The 13,282-nt window shown below is 43.7% G+C and overlaps 1 protein-coding gene across 4 annotated transcripts in view; it reads left to right on the forward strand.

The window, feature by feature from the left end:
- Positions 1 to 13,282, forward strand: part of RNF144B (ring finger protein 144B) — a 174,185-nt gene that overhangs the window by 113,053 nt on the left and 47,850 nt on the right. The window lies entirely within an intron of this gene.

Genomic DNA, 13,282 nt, shown 5'->3' on the forward strand with positions numbered 1-13,282 from the left:
CCCCTACTTTCATAGATTTAATAAAGCTTTTTATACCTTTTATCCTTGTCCTGTTTTCCCTAAGAAGTATCCCTGACCAGGTTGCAGTGAGCTTAAATTCTTTGTTTCCAAGATCCGTGTGCCCTGGGGAAGCAGTATGGAGAGATGTGGAGTGTCTGACTTGACCATTGGATGTGAGCCAGCTCATTCCTTATCTTTCAGGAGATCTGGCCTTTAAATAGGTGCCCCCAACCCACATGTGTTCTATGGACCTCCAGCTCTGTGAAACAGAGTGATCCTTGAGTAGAGTGTTCCATGGTCAGATTAGCTCAGAAACTGGTATGTTCTCTCTTTCTCTTCTTAGAAGGGACATAATGCACTCGAGAGGCTCTGTGAAATCTTGTGGTTAAAAGAAAAGCAAGGGGACCCTGTTCAACTTCTCCTGAGGGGGCATTTCCATTTGACCATGCCACCCTTTTAGTTGAATACCCATTAACTTCCCCACAATTTGTGCACTGGAAAATGCTGCTTTAGATCATTTACGTGTAGGTAATTCTTGATTTAAGTGACATCCAGAGAACAGAATGTGATGGATGTTGCTTCAGATACTCCATCAGTAAAGCTAGTTTCTTGTTAAAGGAAACTTGGTGTGTTCTGCTTCTGAGGGTGGTTTCTGTTAGACTGTTTGCTCGGCTTTAATATACAGAAGAAAGTGTAGTATAAAGCAAGGAAGTCTACAGGACAGAAATGGGTATAGCTCTCATTAGCATGACTGAACTCATAGATCATGAGGTGCATTATGGAGCCAAAGAAGTTGATATTTTGGGGTTATGGAGACAGGTGTTGCGAAATTACTTGTTCTTGCCCTTGAAGGGTAAGTATCTGAGGGATGTTAGTCTGCTAACTAATGGTATGCAAAATCTCTCTCTCCTCCCTTCTCTCTCTTTCTCCCTTTCTCCTGTGGATTTAAATAACCCAAACATGAAAATTCAAAATTTCCTTTTCTGGCATTTGCACCATACTCTTTCAGATAACACCACACCATTATAATTCAAGTGGAAGAAAAAAAAAAATTCACAAAAGTCAGTTATCAAAGGAGGGAAAATTTGTAGGTTTGCTCCCTGGTGAGCAATTTTTGCCTCTCTGATTTATTTTGGAAGGTATTTCTGTCCGCCACGAATTAAAGAATAATGGAAACAGTTGTTGCTTGTTTTCATAACCTAGATAATTTCACCTGAAAAGAGTCGGTATGTTGGGCATGGCCTATTTACCTTTCACATTACAGACAGGATGTGCTGAGCAAAAAGAAAATAACGTCCAGCCATATTCTTGCCTTTTTTCCATTACATTTTGTTGGCTCTAAGTAGTTAGAACTCCTTTTACTATTCATTTCTGTGAGCCAAATGGATTTTCCAATGTTTAAAAAAGTGAGAGGAAATATAAAACTTTTTAGACCAAGCCCTTCTTTTCCTTGGGGCCTGTTGAGTGACCTTTAAGAAAAGCCCACATACGGCCTGGGAGACGTTTACAGTTTGGAAAGAGTTGCAGTGCGTGCGTGCGCTGGTGCACGTGTGTGTGTGTGTGTGTGTGTGTGTGTGTGTGTTTGCGTTACTTGTGCTCATGTGTGTGCCCACACGGGGTGGTAACTTTCAAAGGAAGCTGAGAACCTGCAGTGGTTCTTTCCTGGATTCTAATCTACGGTATCTACGGTAGGATTTCGGAAGGAATGCTGTCTTTCTACTACCACCTCCATGTTCCCTTTCCAGTGGTGGTGAACCACGCAGATTTGGAGGGAGGGAGACCCCTGAGGCTCAGGGGCAGGCTTCGCCATCCATGAGTGTGACTTTGGGCCAGATCCTTGGCTTCTCTGAACCTTAATGTCCTCCCCTGGAGGGTGGAGGGAGGTAGGGGAGGATCGTGGTGATCTGAGAGCGTTGTGGGAGGCATCAGGTGGGAACCCCAGTGCAGACCCTAGCGCAGTGCCAAGTCTCTGGTAAGTTGGCATTGTTACTCCTTTCTTTCCTAAGTTCCGTCAGTATGCTGAGCTGTTCTGTGTTTCATAACTGCTTTAGAGAAAGGAAGTCCTGTAAAGACTTGACTGTCTTCCTCATTAGCCTTTTATAAAAAGATGGTTATATAGGTGATTTCAGCCTTACTACTATTCTGAGACACCCACAGACTCACAATTAGGATAAAGAGAGAGGTTTCTCTGTTGGATTTGTCCAAAGATTGGCTGATGGCTGGGTGCTTCAACCGAAGAGGTAGAAGTAGGACTTAGAGGAAAAGCAATGTAACTTCAAAAGTGAACAGAAGAGGGTATTTACCCAAAGAGTATGAAAACACTAATTTGAAAGGATATGGACCCTATGTTTATTGAGGCGTTATTTACAATAGCCAAACTATGGAAGCAGTCCAAGTGTCCACTGATAGATGAATGGATAAAGAACATGTGATGCACACACACACACACACACACACACACACACACACACTGGAATATCACTCAGCCTTCAAAAAGAATGAAATCTGGCCATTTACAACAACATGGATGGAGCTAGAGAGTATTATCCTAAGTGAAATAAGTCAGTCAGAGAAAGACAAATACCATATGATTTCACTCATATGTGGAATTTAAGAAACAAAACAAATGTGAATAAAGGAAAAAAAGAGACAAACCAAAAAAACCAGATCTTTAACTCTAGAGAACAAACTAGAGGGGAGGTGGGTGGGGGATGGGTGAAATAAAGGGCATTAAGGGGGGCGCTTATCACGATGAGCACTGAGTCATATATGGAGCTTTTGAATCTCTATATTGTATACCTGAAACTAATGTAACACTGTACATGAACTATACCAAAATTAAAATAAAAATGATAAAAATAAATAAAGCCTTAAAAAAATCATAACCGTGAATAGATCAGCACATTTCTGATGCATGTAAGAGATCAGATGGAAATGTCTCAAGCTATCATTTATTTAAAAGCTACTTCTCCCCAATAAGCATATAGTAATAGAGTAACTTGTTGGCTTGATATGTATAGTCTAACGTCATTTTAAGTTTTTTTTCATTGGGAATTCTCTGGAACTGCAAGAAATCATGAGGCATCATAGGCCAGCAAGGTCACAAAAATTTTCTGTCCCCTCCTCTGGTCATGACCTGCCTTTCCTGAAGCTTTCAAATTCTCCAGTTCTCCGCATTCCCCTGTCTTCTAGTACTATGAAATGGACAGAAGTCAACGTGGCCAGTTTAAAGACCTTTCTTATTCTGTTGGGTTTCTGGTACTAAAATATATGTATGGTGTGTAAGGTTCATCTTATGGGTAAAGTGAATTTATCTTTGTCAGGGTTTCAGTGGCTTTATCTGTCACTGTTCGTTTGTAAATGACTTCAGTATTCTCACTGCTCAAACTCGAGAGTTCCGATGATCGTGCTGTGATGACTTTGTATTTACCAGGGAAGTCACGGATTTGAAATGCAAATTTTGGTGCTATATTTTCCCACCACCGAGGGAGCTGCTGCGGGACAGATAGCATCTGAGAAGTGGGAGCAAATTGTAACAGCATGAGAAACGGAGTAGGGATGACTCAAGGAGGAGTTGGCTCTCTAGACCCATGATCTCATCCATGCTTTAGTGCTCACCACTCACTTATTCAAGGCAAGTGGTAAAAGGTAGCAAGAGGAAAGGGCAGCAAAAGGAAGCCACACTCTGTGGGCTTGAGTGACGCTGTTGTAGCTCCTCTTTCTGGATGTTGGTCTGGTTCGGTGTCTACGAGACTGTGTCTCAAATCTGGTTGCTTAGGCTTCATTTCTTCCACATATACAAAAATATTTACTGTGCTATGTATAGTTCTGAGGGTCAAGATCTAGTGGTGGACAGGGAGTCAAGGCCCGGTTTTCAGACAGCTCACATTGTAGTGCAAAGCACAGGTACTGATGGAAGTCAGATGATGATAGAGGCTCTGACTTAAAACAGAGCAGGGTGAGGGGGACGGCGAGTGCTGTAGGGGAGGCGGCTGGATGGTCAGGGAAGCCTCGCTGATAAGGGATTACTTGGGCAGAGACCTGGAGGATGTGGGAAACAAGCTGTGTAGGTATCTGGCCAAAGAGAGTTTTTGGCAGAGGGGAGCAGTGTGAAGGTCCGAAACTGGGATTGTGTTTGGTGTTTAGGTACAGCAAGCAGGGGGAGGGGCAGAAGGAGAGGGAGAAGCAGACTCCCCACTGAGCAGAGAGCCTGATGTGGGGCTCGATCCCAGGACCCCGGGATCATGACCTGAGTCGAAGGCAGATGCTTAACTAACTGAGCCACCCCGGTGCCTGATTTAACCATGTTTTAAATGGATCACTGTGTTAATAAGGGTTATCCAGGGCGCCTGGGTGGCTCAGTTGGTTAAGCGACTGCCTTCAGCTCAGGTCATGATCCTGGAGTCCCGGGATCGAGTCCCACATCGGGCTCCCTGCTTGGCGGGGAGTCTGCTTCTCCCTCTGACCCTCCCCTCCTCATGCTCTCTCTCTCTCATTCTCTCTCTCTCAAATAAATAAATAAAATCTTTAAAAAAAAAAAAAAATAAGGGTTATCCAGAGAAGCAAATCTATTGGAGATAGATATACATATCTCCAGTATGAGATATAGATGCATGTGTCTATATATAAAGAGATTTATTATAAGGAACTCGCTCATGCAATTATGGAGGTGAAATCTCATGATCTCCTGCCTACAAGCTGGAGACTAGCCTCAGGAGAACCACTGGTTTAAGTTCCAGTCTGAGGGCAGGAGAAGACCAATGTTTTAGCTCATGCAGTCAGGCAGAGAGAATGAATTCTCCCTTCCTCTGCCTTGTGGGTCTGTTCAGTCTCATCGGGTGAGGCCCACCCATGTGGGGAGGCAGTCTGCTTTCCTACATCTACCAATTTAAATACCTGTCTCATCTGGAAACACCCTCATAGATCCACCTAGAAATAATGTTGCACCCAGATATCTGGGCATCCTGTGGCCTGGTCAGGTTGACACATAAAATTAACCATCACAGTCACCCTGGCTGCTGCATAGAGCATTAACTATAGGGGCAAGGACGAAGGCAGGGAGACTAGTGAGAAGACAATACAATAATCCAGACCAGAGGTGATAGTGGCTTGGACCAGCGGATGGTAGCCACTCATGTGTTTGGGTAGTCTAAGGCTTCATTTTCTTTTATAGAATATAGGGATAATAATAAATCATCTAAGGTTATAGAGAAGATTGCAATAGATAATCTGGGTAAAGCATTTAGTCTAGTGCCTGGAATGCAGCTAGCATGTACATAGGTCTCTACTAATTTTAGTGTGATCCTTGAGATTTTGCTTGAAAACCTCCAGGAGTGGGACATACTATGACACTGCCTATTCAATTACAGAATATTAATTCTTTTTTTTTTTTTTAAGATTTATTTATTCATTTGAGAGAGCGCACGGGAGCAGAGGGTGGGGCAGAGGGAGAGAGAGAGAGAGACAGTCTCCAACAGACTCCCACTGAGCAGGGAGCCCGACTTGGGCTCAATCCTAGGACCCTGAGATCATGACCTGAGCTGAGCCGAAATCAAGAGGAGGATAACCGACTGAGCCGCCCAGGCACCTCTACAGAATTTAAAATTCTAAGCTGTGTTTTCTTCTATGTCCATTTGAAACCTATTTCCATATAAATTCTACCTATTAGTCCTGGTCTGCTCTCCAGAACAAAACTGGTTGAAATTTAATTTTTATTCTACTCACTTAGCTCTATATTATTTAAATGAGACTTACCTTACTGTTAGGACAAGATTATTCATTAAAATTTTTCCCACAGTGCTCCATCCATTGTGGGGATATTAATAAATAGAACTTTATTCCCCACCCCTCCACCCCTTTTGTTGACACAAGCTTTTGGAACGAGCTTTATTTGCACAACATTCTTGACTTTGATCATGGGTTGAACAAGTACTTCGGGTGTTTCTATATTCTCTTTGGAAAGCATATGGTATCAGGGAAGGGGGGCGGTACTGGAATATGGAACAAGATTTAATTTCTCACAAAGAAGGTTATAAAAAGATGGTACGTTGGCAATCTGTGTTGGCGTGTTGTGGAGACTCTTTTTTTTTCCACAGCATACCTTGCCAAAGTTTAATTTTTCATACCACATATTAGAATATGATAGTCTGGCCAAACATGCAAACCATGACCAGAGAGCCAGCAAAAGTGGGAGTGGAGTGAGAGAACTTTCCCTTACAGCCACTGAGTCACCAAAGCTTTTCTGTTTATTCTTTTGTAGTTGTATCTTTATTCCAATTTCCTGTAAGTCTATTCTCATCTTTTTTTTTTTTTAAGATTTTATTTATTTGAGAGAGAGAGAGCGCACACGCACAAGCAGGGGAGAGGCAGAGGGAGAAGCAGACGCCCTGCTGAGCAGGGAGCTCAATGTGGGACTCGATCCTGGGACTCCGGGATCATGACCTGAGCTGAATGCAGACGCTTAACCGACTGAGCCACCCAGGTGCCCCAGCCTGTTCTCATCTTTTTTTTTTTTTTTTTAATTAATTTATTTGACAGAGCAAATGAGCACAAGCAGGGAGAGCGGCAGAGGGAGAGGGAGAAGTAGGCTCCCTGCTGAGTGGGGAGCCTGACATGGGGCTCGATCCCAGGACCCTAAAATCATGACCTGAGCCAAAGGCAGACGCTTAACCGACTGAGCCACCCAGGCGCCCCAGTCTGTTCTCATCTTAATCCTGATTCTACTTTTCCATTTGCTATGGCCACGTACCAGCCACGGCGCTGTGTGGATAGGTGTAACCAGTCTGGTTCTCCTGTGGGAAGCAGACCCTCTGATGAGGGAAGTACAGTGTGCTGTGGGAGCATAAGGGAAGCCACCTAAACTAGGCTTGGGGAGGTCAGGGAAAGTTTCCTGAGCGGCTGAGACCAAGAGAAGACTCGGAGGTTGCTTGATGGCAGTGTTGGTGAGGCTGTGGACAGGAAGAGCTCCCCAGGGAGGACAGGCAGCCCCAGGTGAAGGCACAGAGCCAAGGAAGGGTGGCATACCGAGAAACTGAACTGAGAGACGTTCCTGGAACATATTATGGGAGGTGTGAGGGTGCTTGAGCATGAGGTTGGAGAGGGAGGATGTCCAGAGGGTCTTGTAGACCTTGTTAAAGAGCATTATGGAGCCACCGAAAGGATTTGTTTGGGAGTAGGGTAGGGAGAATGGCTCTGGCACAGAGTGGAGAATGGTCTGGAAGGGAGCAAATGAGGGGGGCTGATGAGAGTGTGGAGAACACTCCCCTCATCCACATATGCTGTGTTTATTATGGCAGACTGCAATTTTGAGGTCTGGAGTATGAGAAGTATTTTCGTGTCCTGATTTCTCCTTCCTATGCATTTGGATACTAACGTCCGATTTCTTAAAATGTTGCTGTCAAAATGCCACTCCTGTCATTCTTTCACGCGCTCCTGCTTGAATCCTGTTCCTTAGGGCTGACGCTGAGGTCCTGTTGCACAGTGTCCACATCACCTTCTGCTGCCTCTTACGGGACATGTCTCACACTTCCATGTCTTTCCTTCTTTCTAGAATCTTCCTCTTTTCTTCCTTTAACACACCACTGGCTCAGTTCCTGATGAAGTCTCATTGCCTGGTCAGGGCAATTGCAAGTCAGCAAATACTTTGACAAGCAGAATACTCGACTGGGGGGATTTACTGGTGAAAAATTCAAGCATGGTTCTTACCCTGGTGGCATTGGTTACCATAGCTCTGAAAGCATTTAGCATTAAAATTGAATCAAATGGATTTCATACAAATATCTGTATTGTGGGGGCACCTGGGTGGCTCAGTTGGTTAAGCGTTTGCCTTCGGCTCAGGTCATGATCTCAGGGTCCTGGGATTGAGCCCTGCATCAGGCTCCCTGCTCCGCGGGGAGTCTGCTTCTCCTTCTCCCTCTGCCTCTCCCGTCTTCATGCTCTGTCTCTCAAATAAATAGATCTTAAAAAACAAAAACAAAAACCACCAAGTATCTGTATTGCCTTCCATTCCAGCACTCTGACCTCGATCCATGTGATCCTTGACTTGAAGTTCACTTGGGGCAGAAGCCCAGGAAGAAAGGCGTCACTGATGATAGCAGCAACCATTCATCCACCTGATTCAGCATGAGGCACTGTTCGAAGTGCTTTAACTCATTCCGTCCATCAAGGGATGACCCACATCGGTCATTAAAACATATCCCTACTTTAAGGATCATGAAGTAGATACACGGTAGTTCCTCATTTACTTGCCTCACCGGTGTTGGGGTTTGTAAGCTCACGTTTTGAGGCCCACGCAGCGCTCTATCCCAAGCCAGTCGTTCACACGATTGCCAGCTGCCTGGAGTACTCGGGTCAGGTGGCAGCGAGGGCGCCCGAGCCAGGGAGCTACTGCAGTTAAGGCCACTGCTTCAGCAGAGTTTGCAGTCATTTCATGGTGGACTGTGCAGGGTTTTAGTTCCTCTGTGTATCTCTTTGTAGAAACGGGAAGTCAGCAGGCAAATGAAGGCCCCAAGGGACGAGGCAGAAGGAAAGGGCACAGGGCTGATTGCTCTCCTCTCTTCCGCTGTGAACCCAGAAGGGCTTTGGGTCCCAGACTTTGATTTCAGCCAAAATGAGAAAGTATGGGTCACCAATTTCATGTACGAGGATGGGGGTGGAGAATGTAATCAGAAATAGCGTGAAACCTTAGTTGCTTATTTTCTTCCTTCTTACCCCATTTTTCCTTGCTGTCTCCTTTTTAAAGACTAGTTTTTACTCTTAATAATAACCCAGTAATATGTGCCGGGTTTTTATTTATTTTTTTTTAGGGAGAGAGAGAGAGCAGCGGAGGGGCAGAGGGAGAGGGAGAGAGGATCCTAATCAGGCTCCATGCCTGGTGCGGAGCCTGACGCGGGGCTCGATCTCACGATCCTGCCATCATGACCTGAGCAGAAATCAAGTCAGACACTTAACCGACTGAGCCACCCAGGTGCCCTCATGCTCGTTTTAAAACAAAACAAAAACAAGGGCACCTGGGTGGCTCAGTTGGTTAAGTGACTGCCTTCGGCTCAGGTCATGATCCTGGAGTCCCAGGATCGAGTCCCACATCGGGCTCCCTGCTCGGCGGGGATTCTGCTTCTCCCTCTGACCCTCTCATGCTCTATCTCATTCTCTCTCTCAAATAAATAAATAAAATCTTTAAAACAAAAACAAAAACAAAAACAAAAGCTTCCAGGGTATCGACTATATGATCAGTTTGCCTTCCAGACTCCTTCTCTGTGTGCAAATATGTGAACACGGGGATGGTTATATATTCATACACATCATTTCATAGAGAAATGGGATCTTTATAGATATTTTTCTTTAACTTGAGTTTTACAAATTTAACTTAGTGTATTGTGGACACGCTTCTATGTAAGAGTACATAGACCCACCTTCCTTTTTAAGTGTTTGCTATTATAAATGAAAAATTTTTGTACTTGTATAAATGTGAAACTGTATCTATTTAGGAAAAATTTCTAGCAGTGGAATTGCCTAATAAAAAGGTATGTGCAGGGCGCCTGGGTGGCTCAGTTGGTTAAGCGACTGCCTTCGGCTCAGGTCATGATCCTGGAGTCCCGGGATCGAGTCCCGCATCGGGCTCCCTGCTCAGCGGGGAGTCTGCTTCTCCCTCTGACCCTCCTCCCTCTCATGCTCTCTGTCTCTCATTCTCACTCAAATAAATAAATAAATAAATCTTAAAAAATAAATAAATAAATAAAAATAAAAAGGTATGTGCATTCTAAATTGATATGTCGCCAAATTGCCCCCCCCCCAAACTGTTGTGCCAACAGCCCCCACCAAATGTGTAGGAAAACCCCCTTCTTTGACACTCTGGATATTTTCAAATTTTTTACCTTCTCTAATCTAAGATGTGAAAAGAACATAGGTCATTGTTTAATCAGTGTTTCCTCTTTTCAGGAGGAAGCAAATTGTAGCAAAACAAGCTCTTCTCATGAGTCTATCTCTAAAAAATACACAGTATGTCCAGTGCTAGTACAGTTTCAGCTGATTTTATACCCTGGTATCCATAGTACCGTCAAGTTGGAAAAATGGGTCCTATCAAGAAAAGTGTATTGTATTTTGGAGACATGAATGAATGAGAACATAATGCTTATAATGTTGGCCTGATGTTGGTGAAAGATACATTATCACACAATAAGTTTATGTTCCCTGATAAGATGTTACTATGTAGGAAAAGGAACTTATAAAAATGTAGACAAGTTGAAGCCAAAGAGGTTGCAAACTAGAAAATTCAGTGAACTCTAAAGCTCCACTTTCTGACTAAGTGCATCAAGGATTAGTTATGTGGTGGATTTCAGATAGACGTGGCACCTCTTGGGATCAGGCTAGACCCAGTCAATGCTCATTTCCATAGAAATACATAAGCTCTGTGTTAACCAAAAGCCTCCGTGGTTTTGAAGCATTTCCCACCCCCAGTAGGGATGTCCTTTTGGTTTGACTCTTTTGGTAAGTGTTTGTGAGTTATTAGCCACATGACTGTAGGGTGGAGGGTTTTTATTCTGTGTCTTTGACCCTCAGTTTATTCATCTATTAAAAAAAAAATCAAGGAAGGACAAGAGAGGCCTTTAAGTACCTGCCATGTAATATGTAAAATGCAAGAGTACTATTTTTTCCCCTGTTTACTCTTACCCTCCAGTTTACACATTAAGAAACCAGGCAGGGGTGCCTGGATGGCGCAGTTGGTTAAGCGTTCCACTCTTGGTTTTGGCTCAGGTCATGATCTCAGGGTCGTGGGACTGAGCCCAGTGTTGGGCTCCATGCTGCTTAAGATTCTCTCGCTCCCTTTCCCTCTGCCTCACCCTCCCCGTCCCAGCTCTCATGCTCTCTCTCTCTCTCAAAAAAAAAAAAAAGGAAAAGAAAGAAAAAGAAACCAGTGCAGAATTAAGTTACTTGCCCAAGATCCATAGTCTTAATTCCTGAATCATAGGGTTGTTTGGATGATAAGAGCAATGTTTGTAAAAATTCATAATATACTGCCCAGGACATAGTATGTGCTCCCTTAATTTTATTTGTTAACATGCACAATGGATGAGCCCCATGATTAGGTTTTACGATTCTACCTGTAGTTTTAAAGTTTGACAAGGGCCTATATAATGCAAAACTGACAACTGGTTGGGGCGCCTGGGTGGCTCAGTTGGTTAGGCGACTGCCTTCGGCTCAGGTCATGATCCTGGAGTCCTGGGATCGAGTCCCGCATCGGGCTCCCTGCTCAGCGGGGAGTCTGCTTCTCCCTCTGACACTACTGCCTCTCATGCTCTATCTCATTCTCTCTCTCAAATAAACAAATAAAATCAAAAAAAAAAAAAAACTGACAGCTGGTTTTCATGTACATAAAAGTTTAGTTAGTACAAAGAAGATGTAAAGTGCAATTGATTAAAAAAAAAATCCAATAAGTTTTCTAGAGCCCAGAATGTATAGAATCTGAACACACTTGTGGCCAGAGCCCCAGACCGAAGGGATTGAGCGGTGTGCTGTGAACTTTCAACTATGTGACTTCAGGCACATTATTTGAGGACACCCCAAGGGCTGAGAGATTTAAGGCATCTGGTTTGCACACTTGGAAGCTCCCAGCAAACTTAGTATAGATTCAGATATTGAAACTAAAGTCAGTGTTCGGGGCCCGACCTCCAGGTTCAAAGACTGATGTTCTTCCACACCCAACGCACATCACATTTGTGGGAGTTACTGGTATTCACAAGAGGACTTGTTTCCAAGTGATTCCTGTGTGCTGAGGGTAATGAATGGATAGGGGACTCCAAAGCACAGAGATCTTTCCTTACCACAATGGGGGAAAAAATTATAGCTGTAAAATCTGCTTTTCCTAGGTAGGGTGTTTATACAAATTGGTTTTCATATGGAATGATGTCTAGTCTTTGAAGAACTTTAAAGTTTATGGTGTTGAGAACCTTCCGAAGGAAAAAAAGTAGTGTTTTCAACTTGTAAAGATCTCAGTATTTTCTCATGCTTGAGTGTGAAATGAGGATGATAATACCAGTCTCCGAGTTGCTGTGAAGAGTAGATGACAGAATATTGAGACACGCATCACACCTACCATTGGAGTTTGGCAGATATTCTCCTCCCCATTGACCACCTTTCCCCTCCCTCTCATGTAAGGAATTTTAGTTATAGGCCAGTGGTTCTGCAAGTGTCGTCCTCCAAGCAGCCGCTGTGAACCTGTTAGAATTACAAGTTCTGGAGCCCCACCTACTAAATCAGAAACGCTGGGGGTGGAGCCCAATGATCTGAGTTTCAGCTCATCCTCCAGGGGGTTTGTCCTGGTCTAGGGTCCTTGCAGAGCAGTCTTTTGGTGAAGCACATATGAATTGCTCAGTATCTTGTGCTTTCAAATACATAGGCTCCCTCTGTCTCTTTTGTGAGCACTGACATACATTTCTGAAACATCATATGGCTTTGGCTTAAGATCTTTGCCTTAATAGTCTCATTTGCTAGAATATGGCGCTAACTCAAAATATTTGGGAGCGCCTGGGTGGCTCTTGGTTTCGGCTCAGGTCGTGATCCCAGGGTCCTGAGATCGAGCCCTGAGTCTGGCTCTGTGCTCAGTGAGGAGTCTGCTTGAAGACTCTCTCTCTCTGCCCCTCCCCCAACACACACACACACACACACACACACACACTCTCTCTCTCTCTCTCTCTCTCTCTCTCTCTCAATAAATAAAACTTAAAGAAAAATTTGGAAAGTGGCCATTCAAGGATAGTAACTAGGTTAGATTTTAACAAGACAGTCAAGAGCAGTCTGGGATATGCAAGCCTATGGATTTTTTAAGAGAGAGAAAAGGAAGAGTGACTCAAATGAGGGCAGTTAAAGTGAAAGTAAGCACCACCTACAAAACCTCCTGATTGCTAGAAATTTGCTTTTTAGGAATGGCGGAAACATTCCCGTTTTTGCAGAATAAAGTCTTGGGGGAAAATTATGAGATGAGGGATAGTTGCAAGTTTGTTACCATCTCTATTATAAGTAGAAAGATATTCTGATTTTGCTGTGGAGTTGAATAAAATCAGTTAAATTAATTTTGAATATTACAAGATAGCTCACACTCAACCTAGTCACTGTTAATCCAGCTTTTTCAGCGTTCACGTTTCTTAAATCTAATAAATTCTCTTTTGTAAACGTAGCCAAGGAAGAAGTTTGCTTAAGGCTTAGGTCTTATTTTTTTTTTTTTTTAAAGATTTTATTTATTTATTTGAGAGAGAGAGAGCCCGAGCTGGGGGAGGGGCAGAGGGAG

This window comes from Halichoerus grypus, chromosome 9, assembly GCF_964656455.1.
Source record: "Halichoerus grypus chromosome 9, mHalGry1.hap1.1, whole genome shotgun sequence".
Classification (NCBI taxonomy): domain Eukaryota; kingdom Metazoa; phylum Chordata; class Mammalia; order Carnivora; family Phocidae; genus Halichoerus; species Halichoerus grypus.